This window comes from Triturus cristatus, chromosome 4_2 (assembly GCF_964204655.1).
Source record: "Triturus cristatus chromosome 4_2, aTriCri1.1, whole genome shotgun sequence".
NCBI classification, from domain to species: Eukaryota; Metazoa; Chordata; class Amphibia; order Caudata; family Salamandridae; genus Triturus; species Triturus cristatus.
In genome coordinates, this window is record NC_140586.1 from 380,406,159 (window position 1) to 380,427,838 (window position 21,680).

A 21,680-nucleotide genomic window follows, 5' to 3' on the forward strand; every position below is an offset into this window, starting at 1 on the left:
CTCATTGTGGCTTCTTCAATTTTTTATAGGTTCTATGTAATGTTATGTAAAACGTATCTCAGAATCTTGATTGTGTTTTTTGCGTGTCCTCCTGCAAGAAAACCTTGATCCTCTAGAAAGGCATTGTTACCGATTTTCAAAGGGTGCCTTCATTATCAAAAGAAGATACTTGAAAACTGATTTTTTTTACAGTTTCGGATTATGAATGTTTTTTCAGTAATGTAAAACTTGATACAGAGTTTTGAAATAAGTACTTATTAGGGGTAAATCGAACCCTTTTAAGTACACTTCAAATCAATGGCAAAGAGCACACCACTCATCGCTTTTCCTTATATTGTTGGCGTGCCTTTGGCTGTGACTGTTGAACTAGATTCTCCAACATGGGATGCATCCGAGAGTCACCAGCTCAGTATATTGCCAGCTGAGATAGGTCCTCGGAACAAGTTTCAATATTTTGTAAAAGACGTCACTATTCAGCAGTGGCATGTGCATTTAAAAATACCAGACTCTGCTGAAACAGGCGGCTCAGAAAATGCAGAACCTCAGTTGCCATTTAACTGACATTCTACGAGAAACTCTTATCACTGACTGACTATGTTTAGTTCTGCTCTGGTGTTTTTAGTCAAAATCTCCAATTTTCATATTTTCTTCATTTTCATCTGCTTCAGAAGTCTCTAGTCTGTTTTGGGATTGTTTCTAAGAGCAGAACCCTGCCGGATTCTTTGGTTTTCTGCTTTTTCTAAGGAGACCTTGGTTTTCAACCATCATAAATGTATTTTCATTCTTTTCTTTTCCTTTTTTTTTGTGGAAGGTCATGGCGAGTTCAAGCTGCGCTGATGCTGTTTGTCTGCCGCCTGCCCACTCTACAGATGAAAGTCACAATATGAAGGGGGGAGTCAAGTTGTTAAGCTGTGAGATCACAGAAGTAGATAAAGTCCAAGATAGTTCCGCCACTCCACAATATAGAATGATTGCAGGCTTCCAGTGAATGATATCATTTTTAGGTCTCGCCTGAGCCAGCGCTTTAGTGCTGCTCTGGCGAGAGTTTTAGTAAGCCGGGTTTTGGAAGTGCAAACTAGTGGCTTTTTAGGCCTCAGCTACAGTGCATGTGCGCCGGGCGCGCGCACCATTTGTCCGCCTGCGTGATCGCTTTCGCGGCCGCGTTGATGTTCTCAGTGAGCCGCACGGCCACTGAGAACATCAAAGCGGCCGCGAAAGTGCACACCATTTGCCAGCCTGCATGCCTCTCTCCCCTTAGTGCGCTCGACTGCCCTACCCCCCTCCCTTATCCCACTTCCTGCTTGTTATTGTCTTCCTGCTATCTGAACCTCGCCGGGTCTGTTGTCAATGGCCTCTGAAGTGCGCTGCTACTGGGCCGAGCTGGGCTGTACTGGCTAAGGACGCGCCAAATGCAGCTGCCCTTGTTAGAGGTTGCGCTGGAATACAGTGCTCCAGACGCTCCTTAACCCCTTCAGCGCGGCGCGGATTTCCGCGCCACGCTGAAGGTTCTGTGCGCGGGCGGGGCCATGACGGAGCGGTTCCGTCATGCGCACAGCGCAACCGACGCGCATGACGGAACCGCTCCGTCATGCGCGTCGAAGGGGTTAATGACACTGAATATATGAGCGCGTAGTGTCTGGTAGTGCAAGGTATTTGGGTCACTCTTCTTAATATAGCCCCAGCACATTAATAGGTGCGGCATTCATCACTGGCCAGACGGCACCTCCCTGGTTCTGATCTGGATGTGCCCTTTCTGATCTGAACTTGTTGACAGTCTGATCCTGCAGATGTTCCCGTTGAAGAGAGTTGAGGTCTATGTCTGCATACGACACCCATGCTATTTCTGAGCGAGCTGGCCCAAGGCCGCCATCTTTCCCTTCCATCTTCCGAGCAGCGAGCACCCCTCCTCTTCCTTTGCTATGTTCTATCTTTAACGTCCCTTTGTTCATTTTCTCTTTCCATTTGCTCATTCGTTTCCCCACTTCCTCTCTCCACACTTGCCTCGATTTCCAATGCCACACAGGGCACTTTGTCGGCATGGTAAGCCGATATCGTCAGGGGAAATGCACCCAATATTTTTGTTTATTTATTTAATTTTGACACATATTTTATAAGAATAGAGCGCGCTACAGTGGATGGAATGATAAAAACGAAATTTACAAATTGACATTGTGTGAGAATGTATAAAGAAGAAAGTCATGACTGTGAGTAGAAGAGAAGAGAGAATAGTATTTGTTGTTTAGAATAATGGAGAACGTAGCTGCTTAGTGAGTTAAGAGCCCTCATTCACGGAGTGTACATTCTTTTAAAGTCGACGTTTGAGGGGCTTTTGGCTTCTTGGAAGATTATGAGCCAGTGCTGAATATCCCTTGCTTCTCTACATGGAAGCACTTTCAGGGAGTGTAAGATTATAAATGCAGTAGTGGAATTTGTAGTCCACCCCTAGTTTCCAAATAATTCTCATTCCACTGCCGCATCTCTCGGAGCCTGCTGCCATCACTGCCCTTCCCCAGCACGACACAATACAACGTATTTCCCTGGCAGGAAAAGTTGGGCAAGTATTGGCAAAATAAATGCACTTAGTACATAAAGTAGTACAGTGTATATCGTGGATGCTTCCGCACAAGGCCGCATTTCTCTTAGGCTGTTCTCTCCTGGTCCACACTGTTTCCGGTATCACCCCGAAGACAACGCCGAACTTGTGCCTCCCTCGTGCCTCCCTTCTCGCCACCTCCCGACTCTCCCCTCCCCCATTTGAGCTGTTTTCTCCCCACCCCCACTTTTCAGAAAGCCAGGTTATCAGTATGGCTAGGGTTACACTCGTCCCAGTGTTACCATAGCATTAATTATTCAGTAGTTTAGCAAGGATACCATTAGCCTTAATGCAAGCAAGCAACAAGCATTGGCATAGCCAATAGGTCTCGCCTTTGGGACCTTATAAGTGTTTAGCCATGCAACACTTGATGTTGTTGCACCAAGGTTATTGTGCTGGATAACTAAATACTTATAAAGTCCCAAAGGCGAGACCTATTGGCTATTCCAATGCTTGTTAGCAGCTTGAGGTTGGCCATCCCTTACCCATGCATGGATTTTAGTGTTTCAGTGGCTCATGGCAAGATGCTCTTGAAAGTGTTTGCTTAGCATTTTCTAAATCAATGCCCACTTGCACTAGAGAAGACAGGTACCACACCTATTGTAGCACCTCTGTGCCATGAGAGCAACACCACATTTGCACCCGTTTTTTCAGCTGGACAAGAGGCCGATGTTGTGATTGGTGTTATGAAGACAGAGTCCTGTATGCTTTGAGGAATGAAACTTGTCTGTTTGAAAGTGGTCACTATTTATTGTGTAGGAATGTGACTCGAACAGTAGAAGAAGCTCTCCTTGTTGAGGTGTTAACCCATTACCAAGGATTGTTGTCATTTGATAGTGTCCCTCATCACCATTAAATGTGCCTCAACAGTACGATAGCCTGTAGACCTTGCTCATGGAGGAGGAATCCCAATAATGTGTCCGCTCTCCTCCAGGACAAAGATGCAGTTTATCAATGGCAGCTGTTTTGAAAATGGCTTCTGATTCCAGTATTCGTAAGTTTCTTAATGGCTATGCCGGTTATTTATACCGTTAAAAAGCCACACAACTATGTCACTAATGTAAGTTTTCCTTTCATGGCCAGGCTTTACAGGACCGAGAAGTGCTAAGGCTCAAAGTCCATCAGTGGCTAAAAAGAGGTGCCTTATATCTACAAAGATTTTGACTTTGTGGCAACAAACCAGACGCAAAATACGGCCCATAAGTGATGAAGATCAAAACGTAAAGCAAACACCTCAATACAGTTAGAAAAATACTATAATTAAAATCAGTCAAAATTAAAGTAATTTATTATTTTCTGTGCATGTAGGCTTTTTGGAGAAGGTGCACTAGTTAAAGTAACACATCTGTCAATTGAATGTAGCAAGGATACACAAATAAAAAATTAATGATGCAGGCAAAAGTGCTACGATTCTCACCTAATTAATGAGTTTTCCACTTTCTGAGAAGTGAGAAACTTACTGATCAGTCTGAGACGTCTGCCACAAATAGTAAGTTTGTGTTCGTTTCCAGGAGACTTTGTTTTTAGCAATCTCGTTTCCTGAGCATCAGGTGCACAGAACAATTAATTCCTAATTTAATTTAGGTCTGGTTGGCTACGCCTTGATGTCTTGTTCAGCTGCACATGTTCCACAGATTTTGCATCTCTGAAGGGAATGATAGAGGATCCAGTGGCAAATTCTCCTGCAGATGATATGCTGAAATGTCACTTTGGGCAACTACTGCTGTACGTAAATGGGGTTAGTGTTGAGGTGTTAAATACAAACTCAACAAGCATTGGCATAGCCAATAGGTCTCCCCTTTGGGACCTTATAAGTGTTTAGCCATGCAACAGATGCATAACTAAATACTTATAAGGTCCCAAAAGCGAGACCTATTGGCTAGGCCAAGCTGCCGCGAAAGTGATCACGATCAAACATCAAAGCGGCCGCGAAAGTAATCGCGGTAAGCGCGGCGCGCGTGCCCGCGCACATGCACTGTAGCTCTAGGCTGACCTGGTAGCACTTTTTGGAGCCCTCTCAATAAGTCTCGCCAGACCAGCGCATGCGCTGGGTCAGGCGAGACCTAAAAATGGGGGGCAGGATTCTCTTCTGTGGGTGTTTGAAAGGCAGGCGGTTAACTCTGCAAGAAATTGTTGCTTCAGCAGATGAGCGCTGAACTCTTACCAGTAGTGCAGAGAGGATAGAAGGCATTTAACCTAAGCACACACTTGTCTTTGACATAAAACGTCTAGGAGATGTCCGGTTACCTGCTTAGAAGAAAGGATAATTTTGGCTAACAAAAAAACCTTAGATATTCAGTGACAAAATGCAGTTGACCTGGTGTTAAGTGAGTGCTATCAGTTTTAAAATTCACTAGTTAAGCATGCTTCTTCACCTTCACTCTTCAATCACTACCCATAGCCATGTACATAACACTACTCCTAACGCTGAAATTGACATCATATACCTGCCCTATTATTTGCTGGACTACTATTCCAATGTATACCTGAGTTTCAAGCCATGCATCATGTTTGGTGGATCAGAGTTGTAGACACACTTGCATGTGTTCTCTGCTGTGTTACAAAATTGTACTAGTGCTAAAGACTACTAGTCATAATTGCACTGGGGCAGCTGCACCTCACATTCACTGCAAATGCAAACCTTTCCTAGCCCAAGGTGCTATCCCTCCTCCACAAAATCTGGACATATCCTGCCTCTGCAAAAAAAAAAGTCTAACCTCAGCCAAGCTGAACTCCACAGGTACTACTTTGTTGCCATCTCCACTTCCTTGGACAACTCATCAAAGTAGAGCAGATCCAGACTTGCGGTATATCATTAAGATACTGTGTGGACTTGAATGAGTAATTCTTTACTTCACAATGTATGCCTAATTTACAATTTAGTGGTAGTTGATATTTTGTAGTTGGTATATGTTTAGATTGATATTTCTGTCCTCGATATTTTAAACCAAAACTAGATCTATTAGCCATGGTGGCTAATACCTGATGATACCGTTTATGCTGGATACTTCTAGCTGCAAATTTACCACCTTGTAAATATTCCCCAATCATCAAATCGGATCCAGAAAATTGAAAGCAGTAGTTCAGCGTGCTAGTAGGTGGTGTCGTGTGGCACCAGAAGTGATGAGGGGAGCTTGCAAGTAAGCACCACCCATGTGCACTAATGTCAGGTCCTTTCTTTCTGAACCTTCAGGCACAAATTCAAAGCTATTCCTTGGTCATTTTGAATCTTTTTTTTTATTCTTATTCTTACAGCAGTGTGTAAAGGAAAATCTCATCCTGTAAAACAACAGGTTTTAAGCAGTGAAGGCTCTGTTGCAAATAGATATCTGTAACGGACCCTCACGAAGTATGCTTAAGGTGACTGGGATCAGAGTAGGACTCCAGGGTCTGTGACCATTACGCTCAGGTGAATCCGAAGGCCATATGGAACTGTGAGACGAAGTTGTATGTGGCCAAATATCAGAAGACTGCGGGCATTGACTGGTTGAAGTCAAAAGGAATGTCCTTTTCCCACGACAGATCATCATTGCAGTTGATTTCTTTGGGTAAGTCTAGGAAGAAGTAAAACAAATCGAAGCGGGAAATAGCCCCTTCTTGCCACTATTAAACTCCAAGAAAGGAGCAACAACATCCTACACCAGAGAGATTGGTGGTGTAGACATCCACCAGCAAGGTCAGTCTCAAAGCCTCTCCCACCCTCCCCACCTGATCGATAGTGTAAAAGAATTGAAACTTGACAAATATATATTTTCTCCTACAAACCTTGCTCTGCATTCAGTGAATTCCAGCTGCCATCTAGACCTCTATTCCCATGCCCTATGGTACACAGCTGCTCAATAATTCCCTGCAGTTCCAGGCGACCTCAGGGCATCCATAACCCAAGTTATCCAAGATATCTGCAGTGCAGCAAATCTTGTAATCAGGTTTGGTTTAAACCCAGCAGACTGCTTTGGTTGAGCAATGGGTACAAGTGTGGCACTTAGTCGCCACTCCTGGATGAGGTTTACAGGCTTCTGCACAGATGTCCAGTCATGTTTGATGGCCATGCCGTTGAATGGTTCTCATCTTTTTGGCATCAAAGGGAGAGTCAGCCCTGTAGAGCAAGGCCACAGCATGTGCCTTAGGTCTTTCTGCTCCTACTAGACAATTCTAACATTTTCTTTTCTCTTTGTGACTTTGGCAGGGGGGTTCAGTTTTGCCAGTGTCCGTCCCCCTCCACTGACACAGCAGGTTTTTCAGCCCTTTTGTGGCTTAGGCCTTAGTTCACAAAGACATCGCCCAGGACTGTGTTGAGCTCAGTCTGTCTGTCTTGCTGCAGAAAGTGTGCATGTGTCCATCTCCAAGCTGCTAGAATTGTTGGCCTCCTGCATCCTGCTTGTGAAACGTTCCAGATGGCATATGCCAACTCAACAGTGGGACCTTAAGTCCCAGTAGGCACAGTCAGTCAATATTACTTTATTTCGATTTAAATTTATAAATCATAAAAAGCATACAATAAAAGACAATCAATAAGATACAATTCTTTAAAAGTTATTAAAACGGGAGAAGTAAAAAAGAAAAAATCTTTCCAGAATAAAAAGGAGTGCTTTAGAATAATCGAGCATTCAGTGAACATAGCTAAAAAAAGTTTAAAATTTACACAATTATATCATTAGATAAAATCAATGATTCTTTAATCTAAAGTCTTTCGATGGTAAACAATAGACTTCAAGAAGCTGGCTACTGTAAATGTCAGTAAATCTCCTTCCAACATCTGCAGGAACAGAAATGCTGGGCGACATTGCCTGAGTCCTAGACTCCTCAAAATAGGAACAAGTAATTTTTTCCTGCTTTCAGCAAAGAATTTACAGAAAAGAATAGTATGCATAGTTGATTGTGCAGATATAAGGTCACAGGGGCAAACCGGTAGATTTTTTACCCAATTATTCTGAACTGGGAAGGCTATTATTCGGTGAAAAATATTCATCCTGAGTCTTACCAATAAATAGCGTTCATGATTTGTCATATTTAGGGTCAGATATGGCTGCAGGGTTGGGACCAGTTGGATCATTAGGCTATGGGTGACAGATGGTTTAGTAGCTTCACTCAATAGCCTCAACTCCTCCAGATGGGCGAGTGCTTTGGTTTTTAAAGTTTTTCTTGACACCTCACATATTGACGAGGGATTATAGAAATACTTGTCCCAGCCCAAATCATGGAGGAAAGTTGCAATGTACCTCAGCCACTTAGACCTATGAGCGTTATCCAGGTTTAAGCAGTCCGAGAGAAGTGATTGGGAGAGGGTCGCTTTATCTGAAGTCCATATTTTACGCCAAAGCAAGAGAGGCTCCACTTTTGCTAGGTCCACCAGATATACAAGTCCCAATTCTAGATGGCAAGCAAAAGTGCTCGTACTTCTCGGTACTGAGAGAAGAGACCTCAAAAAACAGTTTTCGACTTTCTGGATGATATCTAAGTTCACAAAGCCCCATAGGCCAGCCCCGTATAAGGCCACTGACAAGCATTTGGCTTTATAGATCTGGATGATTTCATTTGGGGCTCTATTGCCCAATTTCCTAATAAAGTTAAAAAGGGCTGTGACTGTTCTTAAAAAAAGTAATCTTCGAGTTTCCACTGCTGCTTTCCATGATAATTTGTTGTCTATTATTATGCCCAGGTAGGAATAAGTGTGGGTAGTAGCTATCTTTTGGTCGTTCAAATAAATACCCCTCATTTTATTAGCATTTGTACGGGAAGAGTTTGACCTCATGACAAAAGTTTTAGTTATGTTTATCCTGAGGTCAAGGCTTGCCATGAACGTGGAATATCTACTCAGATTTTTTTGTAGTTCGCAGGGAGTACGTGCCAATATAACCGAGTCATCTGCATAAAGTAATGCAGGTATTGGGCGTTTACATATCGTTGGGAGGTCCTGGGAACCCTTCAGCATTTCCTTCTCCAGTGCATTGGTATATAATGTGAAAAGAAGAGGGGCAAGGACGCATCCTTGTCTAACTCCTTTTTCTACTGGAAAAGGATCAGTCAGTTCCCCCCCACCCCATAACGAACACGAGCAGAAGCCTTTGCATAAAGTTCTCTAACATATGTGAGTAAGTTCAGGGGGACCCCCATGTCAGCCAATATTACCCATAATTTGGAATGGGAGACACAGTCAAACGCGGCTGTCAAGTCCACGTAAACCATATATAGGTCACCCTTTTTAATGTGGACATATTTGTCGATCAAAAGAGAGAGATTAAGGGCCTGCTCGGTTGTGCCCATGCCCTGACGAAACCCATATTGTAAATCAGAGATGACCCTACCTTCGACAGCCCAATCTTGTAGTTGTTCAAGAATGACTCTCCCTGCCATCTTGCCCAAGGAGTAGGCACAGAAAAAGGCTGGACCGTGATTTGGTCTGGAACAGGCCTCTACACTTACCCCAACCAGATTTGATAGTGGTGATGGATGCATTACTTCTGAGTGGTGGAGGACATCTGGGAGATGTGGAGATCAGATGTAGCTTGTCTCCGGCGAGCGCTTGACTCCACATCAGCTTAGTTGTGGGTGATTTGTTTTGCATTAAAAGCCTTCCTACCTACGATAAGAAGGCTAGTGCAATTGCTTATGGGCAACTACACCACCCAGCAGTATTGAAACAAGCAAGGCGGTGTGGGTTCTTGATTCCTGTGCCAAAATGCACTACGCCTTTGGAAGTGGCTGGACCGCCGGGGAATTTCTCTGGTGGTAAACCACCTGGCTTCCAAGGCGGAGAAACTCAGTCACCAACGCTTACTGGACCACGAATGGTAATTACACTGAAAGATGGGACACAGCATCTTTCAGCGGTGGGGTGGGGGGGGGATCCTGGCTTGATCTTTTTGTCACTGCTGACAGCGCTCAATGTCAGTAATTTTGCAAGTTAAAATTCCCATGAAGACTTTCTTTCAGAGATGTATTCCACCTAGAGTGACACTCTTGACTCCTTTATGCCTTCCAGCCGCTTCCTCTACTACCCTGAGTGCTGAAGAACGTCGGGAATGAACGGTCCCAAGTCATCCTATTGGCACTGGATTGAGCCAGGAAAATGTGGCACCCAGGACTCCTGGGCATGATCTTCCTTCCTCCGATCAAGCTGCTGCTCCAGTAGGATCTTCCTTCACAGCAGCAGGGCAGGGTTCTGCAACTGGTCTTGCACAATTTACATCTCCATGCTTGGAGATTGAGCAGCGAGAGTTGACTGCCTTTGACCTTCCTCCTAAGGTCCTTGATGTCATTTTGGCGGCGAGGCGTCCCTCTATGAAATTGGTATACACCAGTCCTGACAAATTTGTAGCTTGGTATGCCACTTACCAAACTGCAAGATAAGTTGTCTGAAGTATTGCTATTTGTTTTGACTCTGGTCCAGCAAGGACTTGCTTTGGGCGATATGGAAGACTATTTGTCACCTCTTTCAGCTTTTATGTGATTGCTAGATCAGCCTTCTTTATTAAAATCACATGTTGCAATGAGATTTTTGAAAGGTTTACAACATTTATTTCCACCAACACCATTTATAATGCCAAAGTGAGACTTGAATTTAGTGCTCCTTTTTTATTTGATCCCCTTTGGAGCTGCTGCACAGTTGTCCCTTGAGACTTTTGAAAGCTGTCACCATAACATTGGCTAGGCATGTGAGCGAGCTGCAGACTCTTTCTGTCTACCCACCTAATACAGAATATAAGTTGGTATTGAGGACCCGAGCTTCCTTTCTGCCCAAAGTGGTCCCTTCATTTCATGTTGGACAGGCTGTCACCTTTCCAGCATTCTTTGCCCCATTTCACCTTTTAAGGAGGACGAGAAACTCAATTCTTTAGACCCTAAAAGGTCACTAAACTTTTATATAGATCGCACCAAAGAACATCGGATGGAGGCCCAGCTCTTTGTGGGCTTCGCCAGAGTAATAAAGCGCAAAACTGTGCTAAAACTGATTATCTGCAGATGGAGTGCTCTCTTCATAAGATCTGCTATGTACTGGCTAAGCAGCATCCTCCAGAAGGCTTACAGGCTCATTGCACCAGACCCTAAGCTGCTTCCACTGTCCTGGCGTGCAGAGTGCTGTGCAGATATTTGTCATGCATCTACTTGGAAATCAATAAATACATTTGCGACGCATTACTTCCTGAATAGTCCGGTTTGTAGAGAGATGCATTTTGCTTACTTGGTGCTGTAGGACTTTTTGGTCTGAGACAGTTCACAGACTTACCACCTCGGCAGGTACTGCTATGGTATCTATTCACAATATGAGGAAACTGTGGTTAGAAGTAGCCATAAGAAGTACAAGATACTGACCATTGGTAACTATCTTTCTGGTGGATTTCTTACCGATCCTCCTGCCTCTCCATTCTCTGAACTGGACCATTTTCCATCTAAATAGGTCCCAGGTTAAAGATCTGCACACTGGTCATGCCAGTCTACAGATAAGCTCTACATCTGAATGTACGGACAGTCTAAGAAAGCAAATTACGTCAGCACGTATGGGTGGCGACTATATGCCGCTTTGTTCATCACTTCTGGGGCAGAACAACGTCGGTGCTGAGCCACACAACTCCACCCACCGATACTCAGGAGTAGTGATTTGTATTTTCCGGATCCAGTCTGATGTCTGGTGAATATTCGTAAGGTGAGGAATCCAGAAAGATTGTCACTGAAGGCAAGTAACATGTTCTTCTCATTCGTCTTTCAAACCAGATATCCTGGGTAGTGTCTCTTTCAACAGTAATGTTGGGGTATGGACTTCGAACATGCATATGGAAATTGGTCTTAAATAGCACCACTTGAACAAAGCAGATAAAATATTTATATTTTTTACAGGTAATAATACGACTTCCTTACATCGTTCTCTAAAATGATTGCTTCCTAGAATGTTGGGGAACAACCCTGAATACACAATTGGGAATCATCCCCTCCAGCCCTATGCATATAATCCTTCAATAAAAACTTTTGTGCATTCAGGCTGATTGAGTGTTCTGTGTGGGTCATAACCTTCACCTAGAACATGTTGTCCTTTTGATTTAATGGTAAATGTTTTGTAATTGAGGTTTAAACTGAGGTCAAAACATTCAGTCAAGAAGAAATGGTTAATTATGTGTTATTGACACTGATTAATCTGACATTCAATTTCATAGTAAAGATTTTCTCAGATTACATCCTTCATGACTCTGGATGTGCAGTGCTGGCCAAGGAGCGTTGCAGATTTGAAGTTGGGCTCTCTATTTTTATGACCGCTTTTTATGTACTTCTCATGAAGGTAAATGTTGTTTTCCTTGTATTTGTTTTGTACTGTCATTACACATCAGTTAGTGCAAGATTCCATTTTCAACTGTAAAACCATTCATTGATTTTCTGTAAAGATAAAACATGTTTCCTGGTTTGCTCCCCAGTGTTTTTCTGGGTGATTCACAATTGCCTTAACTAGTGAAACAGCCAGGTAAATGGTGAAGGCTCTTGGGGAAGCTGAATGGAATGTACGCTCCGAGGATGTCAATCAGCAATATTGTGCGCAACTGCCTGCAACACTGGGCCCAATCATGTCACAGTTCAAGTAGAAAATTATACAACAGTCCTGTAACCTTAAATACTTAGCCTTAAATGCTAAAAGACATCAGCATTTATGGAATAGCACAGTACCTAATTCTAATTTTTGGTGTTTATTGGAAAGCAGGTATTTAGGAGCGTCTGTGTTGGCTGCCCCTCTCCGACACATGGTCCTTGAAGTTTCTCTTCACCAATGAAGTTACCATTCCTCCAATCTGCAGAATCAATAGCAGGAATTGATATTTACCAACAAGAAACTCCTAACAAATAACTTGTCGATCTGCTGTCTTCGCCTCAGCTGTCTCCAAGAGAACTCCATTTCAGTGAATTGCTGCAGGCAATTTAGAATGAAAATTGCCAGAATTGTCGCGTTGATTCAGCCCTCGGGATCGGATTGTTGCTAATTGTGGTCCACCTCTTGATCTACCCAAGCCTAAATAGCCGTAATGGCATAGGTCATTAGGAGGATCAAGTGAGGGAAGGAAAGGAAGGGGACAGCAGGGAGGGAGATCTGTAAAACACAAAGAACACGATTAATACCCTACCTATCTTCCCTAACTTCTTAGTAATGCCTCCCTATCTATTTATACATGCTTCATGAACATACCACAATATCTGTGTACCTGTAAAGGAAAAGAACGTGCAGCTTTATGGCGTAACTCTTCGAAGGGTGCTCCTAACAGTTGTTCTCTTTGGTTGGCCCAAGCAATGCTCCACCTTGCTTCACAGGGAGAGCGTGTTGTCCGCTCGCTTATAAGGGCTCCCTGTTAAAGATGGAGTCAAGAGCACATACAACACAACACAACAATGAACATATAGGAGTAGCCACAGAGAGTAATTCGCCAAAGGGGTTCTTAACCTCCGCTTGAGGTCAGAATCCCGACATCATGCATAGCGTTAATTATGACGTAAGGAAAACGAAATAAGATTTGTGTCAAGCTATGAGGCCAAGGTTAATGCTGCCTTACTAGCCAGTGACCATCGCCAGGAGATTGGCGTCTAGAATTGTTCCGTAACACTGAGAAGAGCCGGAAGCCTCTGGGCCTGCTTAAATACCAATAGTCAAGGAGTCGGTGGCAATGTTACCACTGATGACGAGTGCAATCAAGAAAGAACCACTCCCCTTATTCAGCATGAGCTGGAACTCAGCTCTCCAACGGAAGAGGGGACGGAGGGACCGGGGGTCGGAGTTGGACTCGGTGCACTGCACCCTTACCGGACCTTCTACGAGACGGGAAGCGCTGTACCTCCTCCACCTGACTTCCGCACCGGGGCTGCACAGGCTCCACAGCGACCGCAATACAGGAATCCTGCTGCTGGAATGAATTTCCGACGCTCGGTGTGGCTGCGTCGACGTCTTTGTAGCGGACGCTCGTGCGTGATGATGAATCACGCTGCGTGCGTGATGCACGCACGGGGCGTCTGGGTAATGTAGTTCCGGTGGGAGGGGTTGTCAGGTTTGTCGAGCGCGCTTGAGCACGATCCGCAACAAGAATGATGCCAGGCAGTTTAAAAGAGAAGACTATATAACATTTATTGTTTCCTAACCTTTAATTTCTAGACAAAATTTCATCTTTTTATCAGGTGATCATATCAGAAATAGATGCTATGAAAATAAAACAAATGAATATTAATGTAAAAATTCTAATTTCTGAACTCATAAATTTGTATAAATCTGAAATCCGGGCCCCATCTGTAATGGGGCACTGTAGTGTCTCCTAAAAGCTTCTTCTGATTCCTGGATATGTTGTGTGTCCTGGTTCTTATGTTTTTCCCTTGTCACGCTAGTTGTTGTCCTTTTCCATCACCTGGGCCCACTCGCTGGTAGTGGAATGTTCATGCAGGTTATGACAGTTGGCCGGTGGGTGGTGGTTATTGTAAGGGAAGTGAACTTGGAAACAGAAATAAAGGGTTTCTCCTCTTACCTGGATTACTGTTGTCTCTACCTAAGAAAATTGACAATGAGCGTGGATGTCCCACGGTGTCTTCAAAACCCTACCTGATAAGTAGCATACCTCTAATAATTCCGCTCTTGCTCAACATGTCACCCTCCTGTCTTAGCTTGCTTTTGGCACTGCCTCCGCCCCGGCTTCGTGTCTGCTCCGCTATTGCCGTCAGCAGCTTGACGGCCGATGTGTGTCCTCCGTCAAGCTTTTACTCCACAAAGATAGTTCAGCGGCCCGCTCCTTGCAGATTCAACCTGCGCTGAGCCTGCCCATTGCACACAAAGTGGTCGCCTAATCCTATTTTTCCTCATTACTCGGCAATCCTCCACTCCTCTCAAAAATCATTTGAATATTGTTCCATTGTGTGCACACTGGATAAACAGCGGTTTCATGCATCAAGATGAATAAAAAGCTCATTATTTTTTTATAACAAAGTATTTTGCGTATACAACCCAAGAGAACTAGTAATGAAGCTCAGTTAATATAATTGCTCAAGTAAGACCTTTCATTATTGAGTCTATATTTCACCATGTAAAACTTTATTAAAAAAATAACAAATAAGGCACATTGATAATTACATTGCCTTTAGCTAGTATTGTTCTATTGTGCTCTTGGCTCATATTGACCTTCAGGCTGGTGTAATGAACACCGTTGCAACACTTGTGCATTTCCTAGACGTGCCATGTGCACCTAGGGAAAGATAGAGTGAATGGATAAGAAGTTTTCAGATGCAATTGGTGGCAATAGATGGGCTGGATTGTAATGCTGAAAGCACTCTTGTACAATAGTCTTGGAACAGGGGGTATACGTTGATTTGATAATGTTAGTCCAGTTGAGAAACCTGAAGAAGTTTGGAGCTCGAATAGAGAGGTGAAGAAAAGATTTGGAGATTACTTTGATACAATCCTCAGCATCATGATGGAGAGACACAGCTTTTATTACAGATACCAAGCCCAAGGAGAATCTGTTGAGGATTATTCATGCTCGCTTCGTTATGTGCTTTCCAAAATCCTGATGAAATGATCCAGCATCAATTAGTAATGCATACAACATGCACTAAAGCACAGGAAAACCTGTTGTGCCATAAGAACCCAACTTTGGACAAGGTCATATGTATTATAAAAAGTTCCAAACATTTAGCAAAAGGCATTAAAATGTTAAGGAAACCAGAAACAACATCTAATGAGATTTATATGGTACATCTACAGACATTAAATTATATGAACAAGGAGCAAAAGAAACTTACCAATACAAAATAGAAATGAGCACGCACAGACAGAATGCTACCGTTGTGGATCAAAATTCATGTTGCATAATACAAAAATTGTCCTGCCTTAGGCAAGTATTGTGAAAAATGTGGTGGGAAAGACCACTTTGCGAATGTTTGTCTTTCAAGCTTTAAAAAAGTCTTTACATTACAGGAAGGTAAAGACGCGCACAGCAATCTTACAGAACTAGAGGATTTAGTTCTAATAGCTCTTCTCAATGAGTCGGATCATCATTATCAACCAAGATGCACTGTACAAATAAATGATAATCCTTTGGAGATTTTAGTTGATATCGAATCCCGCATTACTATTATTTCAAGAAAAGAATATGACCTAATTCCTAATAAAAGAACATTACAGCCAAGAACAACTACGCCAGGAGGCTACGGTAGGCACAAAATCCATTTAGATGTCTTTGAGGCAAGTTTTACATGTGAAGGAAGAATAACCAAAAAAAAAATATATATATGTGGTCAACCAAGGAGTAAACATTCTAGGATGGTCTGAGCAAAGACCGTTATGTATGATAATTAATTTGTGCAAAGCACCTTATGCATCTGCTGTAACCAATATTCATCCTGAAGAAGTATTACAAGAGTTTGAACCTGTGTTCAAGGTAAAGTTGGGACATCTAAAAGGATTCCAGCATGCGATCTAACTCAAAGACAAAGCAATCCTTGTCAAGCAAAAAGTACGAAATGTGCCACTACTGTTAGGGAAGAGGTTAAAACTATATAGAATAAATAGTTAAAAGAAGGTATAATTGAACCATTGGCTGCTTCTTCTTGGTTGTCCCCAGTTGTTATTGCAAAGAAAAAAAATCTAGTGAACTCTGGTGTGAGGATCCTCTTACTTACGTGGGGTCAGGACGTCCTCTTGCCGGGAATTCTCGGTGTCCTTGGAAAGGAAGAGAAAACAATTGTAATATCAATATCAGGGACACGGCATTAAGAAAAGCCTGTCTCCTTAAACAGGCGGATCAAAAGGAAAATCCCATCCAATCAGAGGCCCAGTTTGAACGAAAAAAGGAAGTCAAGAGGCCGTAGGAGGGCCGGGAGGGGGGGGAAACGCCGCCAACGAGCAGCAGGAGGTCAGTGCGGCAGGGAGAAACGCTGAGAGCGGACCGAATCCAGAAACACCAGGAAGGAGAATGTTGCAGGAGACGTGGAGAACTGATGCTGGACCGCCAGGAACCACCAAAGGCTCCGATGAGCCAGACGACAACCGCCAGCCAAGAGGGAGGACGAAGACGTTGAAACGGGACCCAAGGAGTGGTGGTTGGCCCCGGAGGACGCCCGATGACCGCCCAACTCAGGAGAGTTGTGGCCGAACGGGGTGAGTACCAGAATCTGGAACCGAGGGGGAGGAGGAAGGAGGGATCTTACAGGTACATCTCCATGCGGTGTTTGGTGGCGGGTGAGTGTTTTAAAGCTGATAGCCACGTCAGGAAAACTTAAGCCTGCGTGTATGTTTATATAGCGTGACAGCTAACCCCAACGGCGCTGTAGCAGACAGCAGCAGAAGGGCCAGTAAAGGTCTAAAGGCGGGGAAAGAGCCTGGTCTTCAAAGCACGTCGAAAGACGGCTTCTGACTCAATCGTATGAAGAGAAAGAGGCAGGACATTCCACACTTTGGGAGTAATCACTGCAGAGGCTCTCCCACCCATTCTAGAACATTGGAAACAGGGGGTTGTCAGAAGCCGAAGGTGATTAGATCTCAGGTCTCGACTATGTTGGGAATGTTTAAGGTGAGCTTGAAGGTAGGCAGGGCCACGTCCTTAGAAAGCTCGGAAGGTCAGTATGAGAGCCTTAAACTGGATGGGCGTAATCACTGGAAGCCAATGGAGCTTCCTAAGATGGGGGGTAATCGAATGGCGATAAGGGATTTTAGATATCATCCTGGCCACGGCGTTTTGGACGATCTGCAGGCGTCTAGTCAGGAAGTCAGGTGCCTAAAGGTAGAGACTATTAACATAGTCAAGATGGGAGGCAATCAAGGCATGTACAATGGTTTTACGAGACTCCAGGTGGAGGAAATGCAGAAATTTGCGAAGAACATGAAGTTTACCAAAACAGGAAGAGGATACCTGACTAATTTGAGATTTACAGGACGAGTCGCTGTCAAACCGAAAGCCGAGGTTCTTTGCCGCGTCCACGGGCTTGGGAGCGGGATTCAGTTCAGAAGGCCACCACAATAATGAGGGGGGAGGGCAGGTTTGTTTAAAAAAGAGAACCTCGGTTTTATCCGAGTTGAGCTTCACGGTGTTGAGTGACATCTAAGAAGAGATACTACACAGGCATTGTCTGGAATTAGTGAATGCAGCTTCTGAGTGGTCTTCAAAAGAAAACACCAATTGGGTGTCATCGGCATACGAGATTATTCTCACCCCATGAGATTCAACCAGCGTCGCAAGGGGGGAAAGGTAGACGTTAAAAAAGAGAGGGCTAAGTGCCGAGCCCTCGGGAACCCCGCAACTCGGTGGTTTCTCGTGAGAGATAAAAGGGTGGAGGGAGTTCTTGTTGGGTCTGACAGCTAAGGTAAGACCGAATCCAGGACAGGTGAATGCCCTGGATCCCAAGGTTGGAAAGTCTCTCAAGAAGGATGGAATGAGAGACCGTGTTGAATGCTGCGGACAGGTCCAAAAGCACCAGCATGGCTGCATTGCCTGCATCCACAGATTCCCAGATGGTCTCAGTAACCTTTAGCAGGGCGGTCTCAGTACTATAACTGGATCTGAACCCGGACTGGGAATCGTGGCAGCGAGGTTGAGATTCCAAATTTTTCCAGGATTTTGGCTGGTGCTGGAAGGAGGGAGATAGGGGCAATAGTTTTTATAGACCGCAGGGTCTGCATCAGTTTTTTTTCAAGATAGGCACTAGAAGAGCCTGTTTCCAATTAGTGGGAAAAATACCAGTGGACAGAGAGGAGTTCCAGATCTTATTTAACAGAGGATTAATGAGAGGTGCCAAGAGGCTCAGGAACTAAGCCGGGCAGGGATCCTTAGGGAAACCGGATTTACAGGCTAGTAATTTCTAAAGTGAGGAATCAAAAGAGATGGGAAGGAAAGAGGTCATGGCATCACAGTCACTACGTTATCAGGGGCATGGGGGGGGGCGGAATGAACGTCAAGTAAGTATCTAAAATGTTGCATGGAAAAAGTCAGATAACCCATTACATAGGTCTTGAGAGAGTTAACAATTTTAAAAAGAGTTTTTGGTGAGTTAGTGGCCATGTGAATTTTATTCCTAAAGTACTCTCTCATCTGGGCACGCAGCTCAGGGGTAAACCATGGAGCTGAAGGTTTATGTCTCAAAGATTTGGTAAGTTTAAGGGGGGCAACCGTGTCTAAGGCAGAGGAAAGCCAGGAGTTAAAGTTATGTGAATCAGACACAGGGTCTCCAGACAACTGAAGAGGGGTGAGAGAGAGCGGAAGGGCCATGGAATCATTTGTAATTTTGTACCATTTCCTTCTATAGTCCAAGTTAACTGGGGGACTAGGGGACTGGAGAGGTTGTGCTATGTTAAAAGGGATTAGGAAATGGTCAGACCAGGTGAGAGGTAAAGGGGATGTCGTAGTGAGATAGGGGTTATTGGTGAAAAGTAAGTCTAACGTATGTCCGGCCTGATGCTATTAGGCCAGAGTAAGAGTCTAAGACCTTAGCTATTAGGCCAGAGTAAGAACACCTGACCTCCTGAGGCGGAAGCCGGGAGAGACGCATTGCTGCTTTTTAAAAATTGATTGTATTTTGGTGATTTTAAACACAAATCCTACCTTCACTCTCCCCTGGGCACTACCGCGCTGCAGTTGAGAACGCTGCCGCGGGATACCTGATTGTGTTGCCGCCATTCCCCGGGACACAGAGGCCACGCCCACAAACTCCAGGCCACGCCCCCTCCGATCAGGCTATTTAAAGCGCGCTGATTTGCTAGCGCGTCCTAGAACACCTGACCTCCTGAGGCGGAAGCCGGGAGAGACGCATTGCTGCTTTTTAAAAATTGATTGTATTTTGGTGATTTTAAACACAAATCCTACCTTCACTCTCCCCCGGGCACTACCGCGCCGCAGTTGAGAACGCTGCCGCGGGTTACCTGATTGTGTTGCCGCCATTCCCCGGGACACAGAGGCCACGCCCACAACTCCAGGCCACGCCCCCTCCGATCAGGCTATTTAAAGAGCGCTGATTTGCTAGCGCGTCCTAGAACACCTGACCTCCTGAGGCGGAAGCCGGGAGAGACGCATTGCTGCTTTTTAAAAATTGATTGTTGTAGGACTTGGCCCTTTTTCCCTCATTTGTTTTCGTTTTAAGTGTTGCTGCAGATTCAGGGAGCCATTTTAGCTACCCCTGAAACTTCTGTCTGAGGGCCTGAAGCACAAAATGGTGGCCACCTGTGACATCACCAGCATCCACTGGAACCTACCAGCACCTTCCAGAACATTCCAGAACCCTGTGACAGTTGGAGGCGGTTTAGAATGTTGGGAAGCTAAGACAGAGAGTTGGCAGTTGGAGCTGGCAGTTGGCACCTGACTGGTGAGGAGTGAGCAGCAAAAACGTGAAGGAGGAAGGAGTGAAGCAGCAGGGGTGGAAACTTGTGCCTGGAGTGGGGTCCATAAACCCACCCTTGATACTAGTCCCTACTGACGGAGCCCAGCCTAGAGCCCTGTGTGGGAAGAAGTCAGAAAAACCATCCTGAGGACCTGGACAGCAGGAACAGGCCTTAGAGACAAGAGAACAGCAAGATCCTGACCTGGAAGCTGGTTTCCCTGAAGTCCGACGTCGAGTAGCCTAAGACCTGGAGCCCGAGGTGGAGAAGCGGCGCTGACTGGAAAAGCAGACGTCGTACCCGGAGCCGCCAGAGGTCGAGAGAGGGCGCCGTCAGAGGTCGTGAGGAGTACCAGAGGTCGAGGAGGAAGTCACCCGAGGTCGAGTGAGCGGCGTCATCGGAGGAGTGAAGTCCACCCTCCGGAGTCGTCGGAGACCGAGGTGAAGGGTAACGGAGGTCGGGAGTGAGGATCGCACTCCGGAGTCGCCGGAACCTGTGAGAATCGTGCCGGAGGTCGGGAGTGGAGGTCGCACTCCGGAGTCGCCGGAAACCTGTGAGGAGTACCGGAGGTCGGGAGTGAGGATCGCACTCCGGAGCCGCCGGAAGTCGACATCGAGGCAAGGCCGGCCGACGTCATCGAAGCCGAGGTCGCCATCGGACCGGAGCCGCCCGAAGTCGACATCGAGTAAGACTGCCCGACGCCATCGAATCGGAGGTCGAGATCGAACCGAGGCCGCTGACATCGACACCGGATCCGCCTGCCGGCGTCGTCAAAGAACTGACATTGTGCCGAGGCCGCCGACATCGAACCGGAACCGCCTCACGGCATCGATACGACTCCAGCGGCGTCGGAGCATCAGAAAAAGGGCAGTAAGTGGAGTAGAGGGCGCCTAAGGCCCTGTGGAGACCTGAGAGACTGCTCTAAGGGGCTAGGGAGGTGCTGGAACCAACCTGACTGTGCCAGGGGTGAACTGGGACTAATCTAGAGAAGCTGTGTGGAGAGAGAGAGCCAGGTCTCTGGTATTTTCCCCCTTTATCTACCTCAGTTTAGGCCTCAGCCTTGACCAAGCCAGGGAGTAGACACCCCCAAGCCTTCCACATCCCCACAAGCTGTGCCTGGGCCAAATCAGCCCTTAGGAATTCAAAAGTGATCTGAATCCATGAGTGTCACTGTCAGCTTTTAAGTATTTATTAGGGGCACTGTATTTATTGTATTTAACCTATTTATTGTTCCACTGTATTTATTGGTCCACAGTATTTATTGATGCACAATATTTATTGGTTACAGTATTTATTGCCTCAGAATATTTAATTGCCTGTCTGTATTGCACTTTTTATTTATGCCTTCAGTATTTATGATCACCCCTATTTATTGAATCATTAAGCCAGTATTTATTTGTCCTGCACTTTCTAAAAAGTTTGTATATTGTGATTGTTATTTATTTTCTCCAATCAGCAACTAAGAGAAAAAGCAGATAAAGAAAGTTATTTTCATAATTTTTACGGTGTAGAGTCGTTTTTGGAACGGATGCACGCATGGTTATTGTTTGGGTATGTTGTATGCTTAGCACGGAGCCTGATTCCTGACCACTCGAGCCAAGCTACCACAGTGTGTTCGGAAGACCACCACCACCCCTTCTAGTGTGCGAGTGGGTTTCCAACATAAATTGGTGTTCAGCGGTGGGATAGAGCTGTGCCTACGCATACTCAACAATAACTGTGGGTAGTCCATAGGCCTACACCGGGAGTTTTCTCAAAAGCGGCCTTCCTAAT

At 45.0% G+C, this 21,680-nt stretch overlaps 1 long non-coding RNA gene across 1 annotated transcript in view; it reads right to left on the reverse strand.

Annotated features, from left to right (window-relative positions):
* Window positions 1-11,855: 11,855 nt before the first annotated feature.
* LOC146833921 (uncharacterized) overlaps window positions 11,856-21,680 on the reverse strand; it is a 95,092-nt gene continuing 85,267 nt past the window's right edge. Inside the window, exon 5 of the long non-coding RNA XR_014960628.1 lies at window positions 11,856-16,262. This is a non-coding gene — a long non-coding RNA (uncharacterized LOC146833921). The remainder of the gene's footprint in view (window positions 16,263-21,680) is intronic.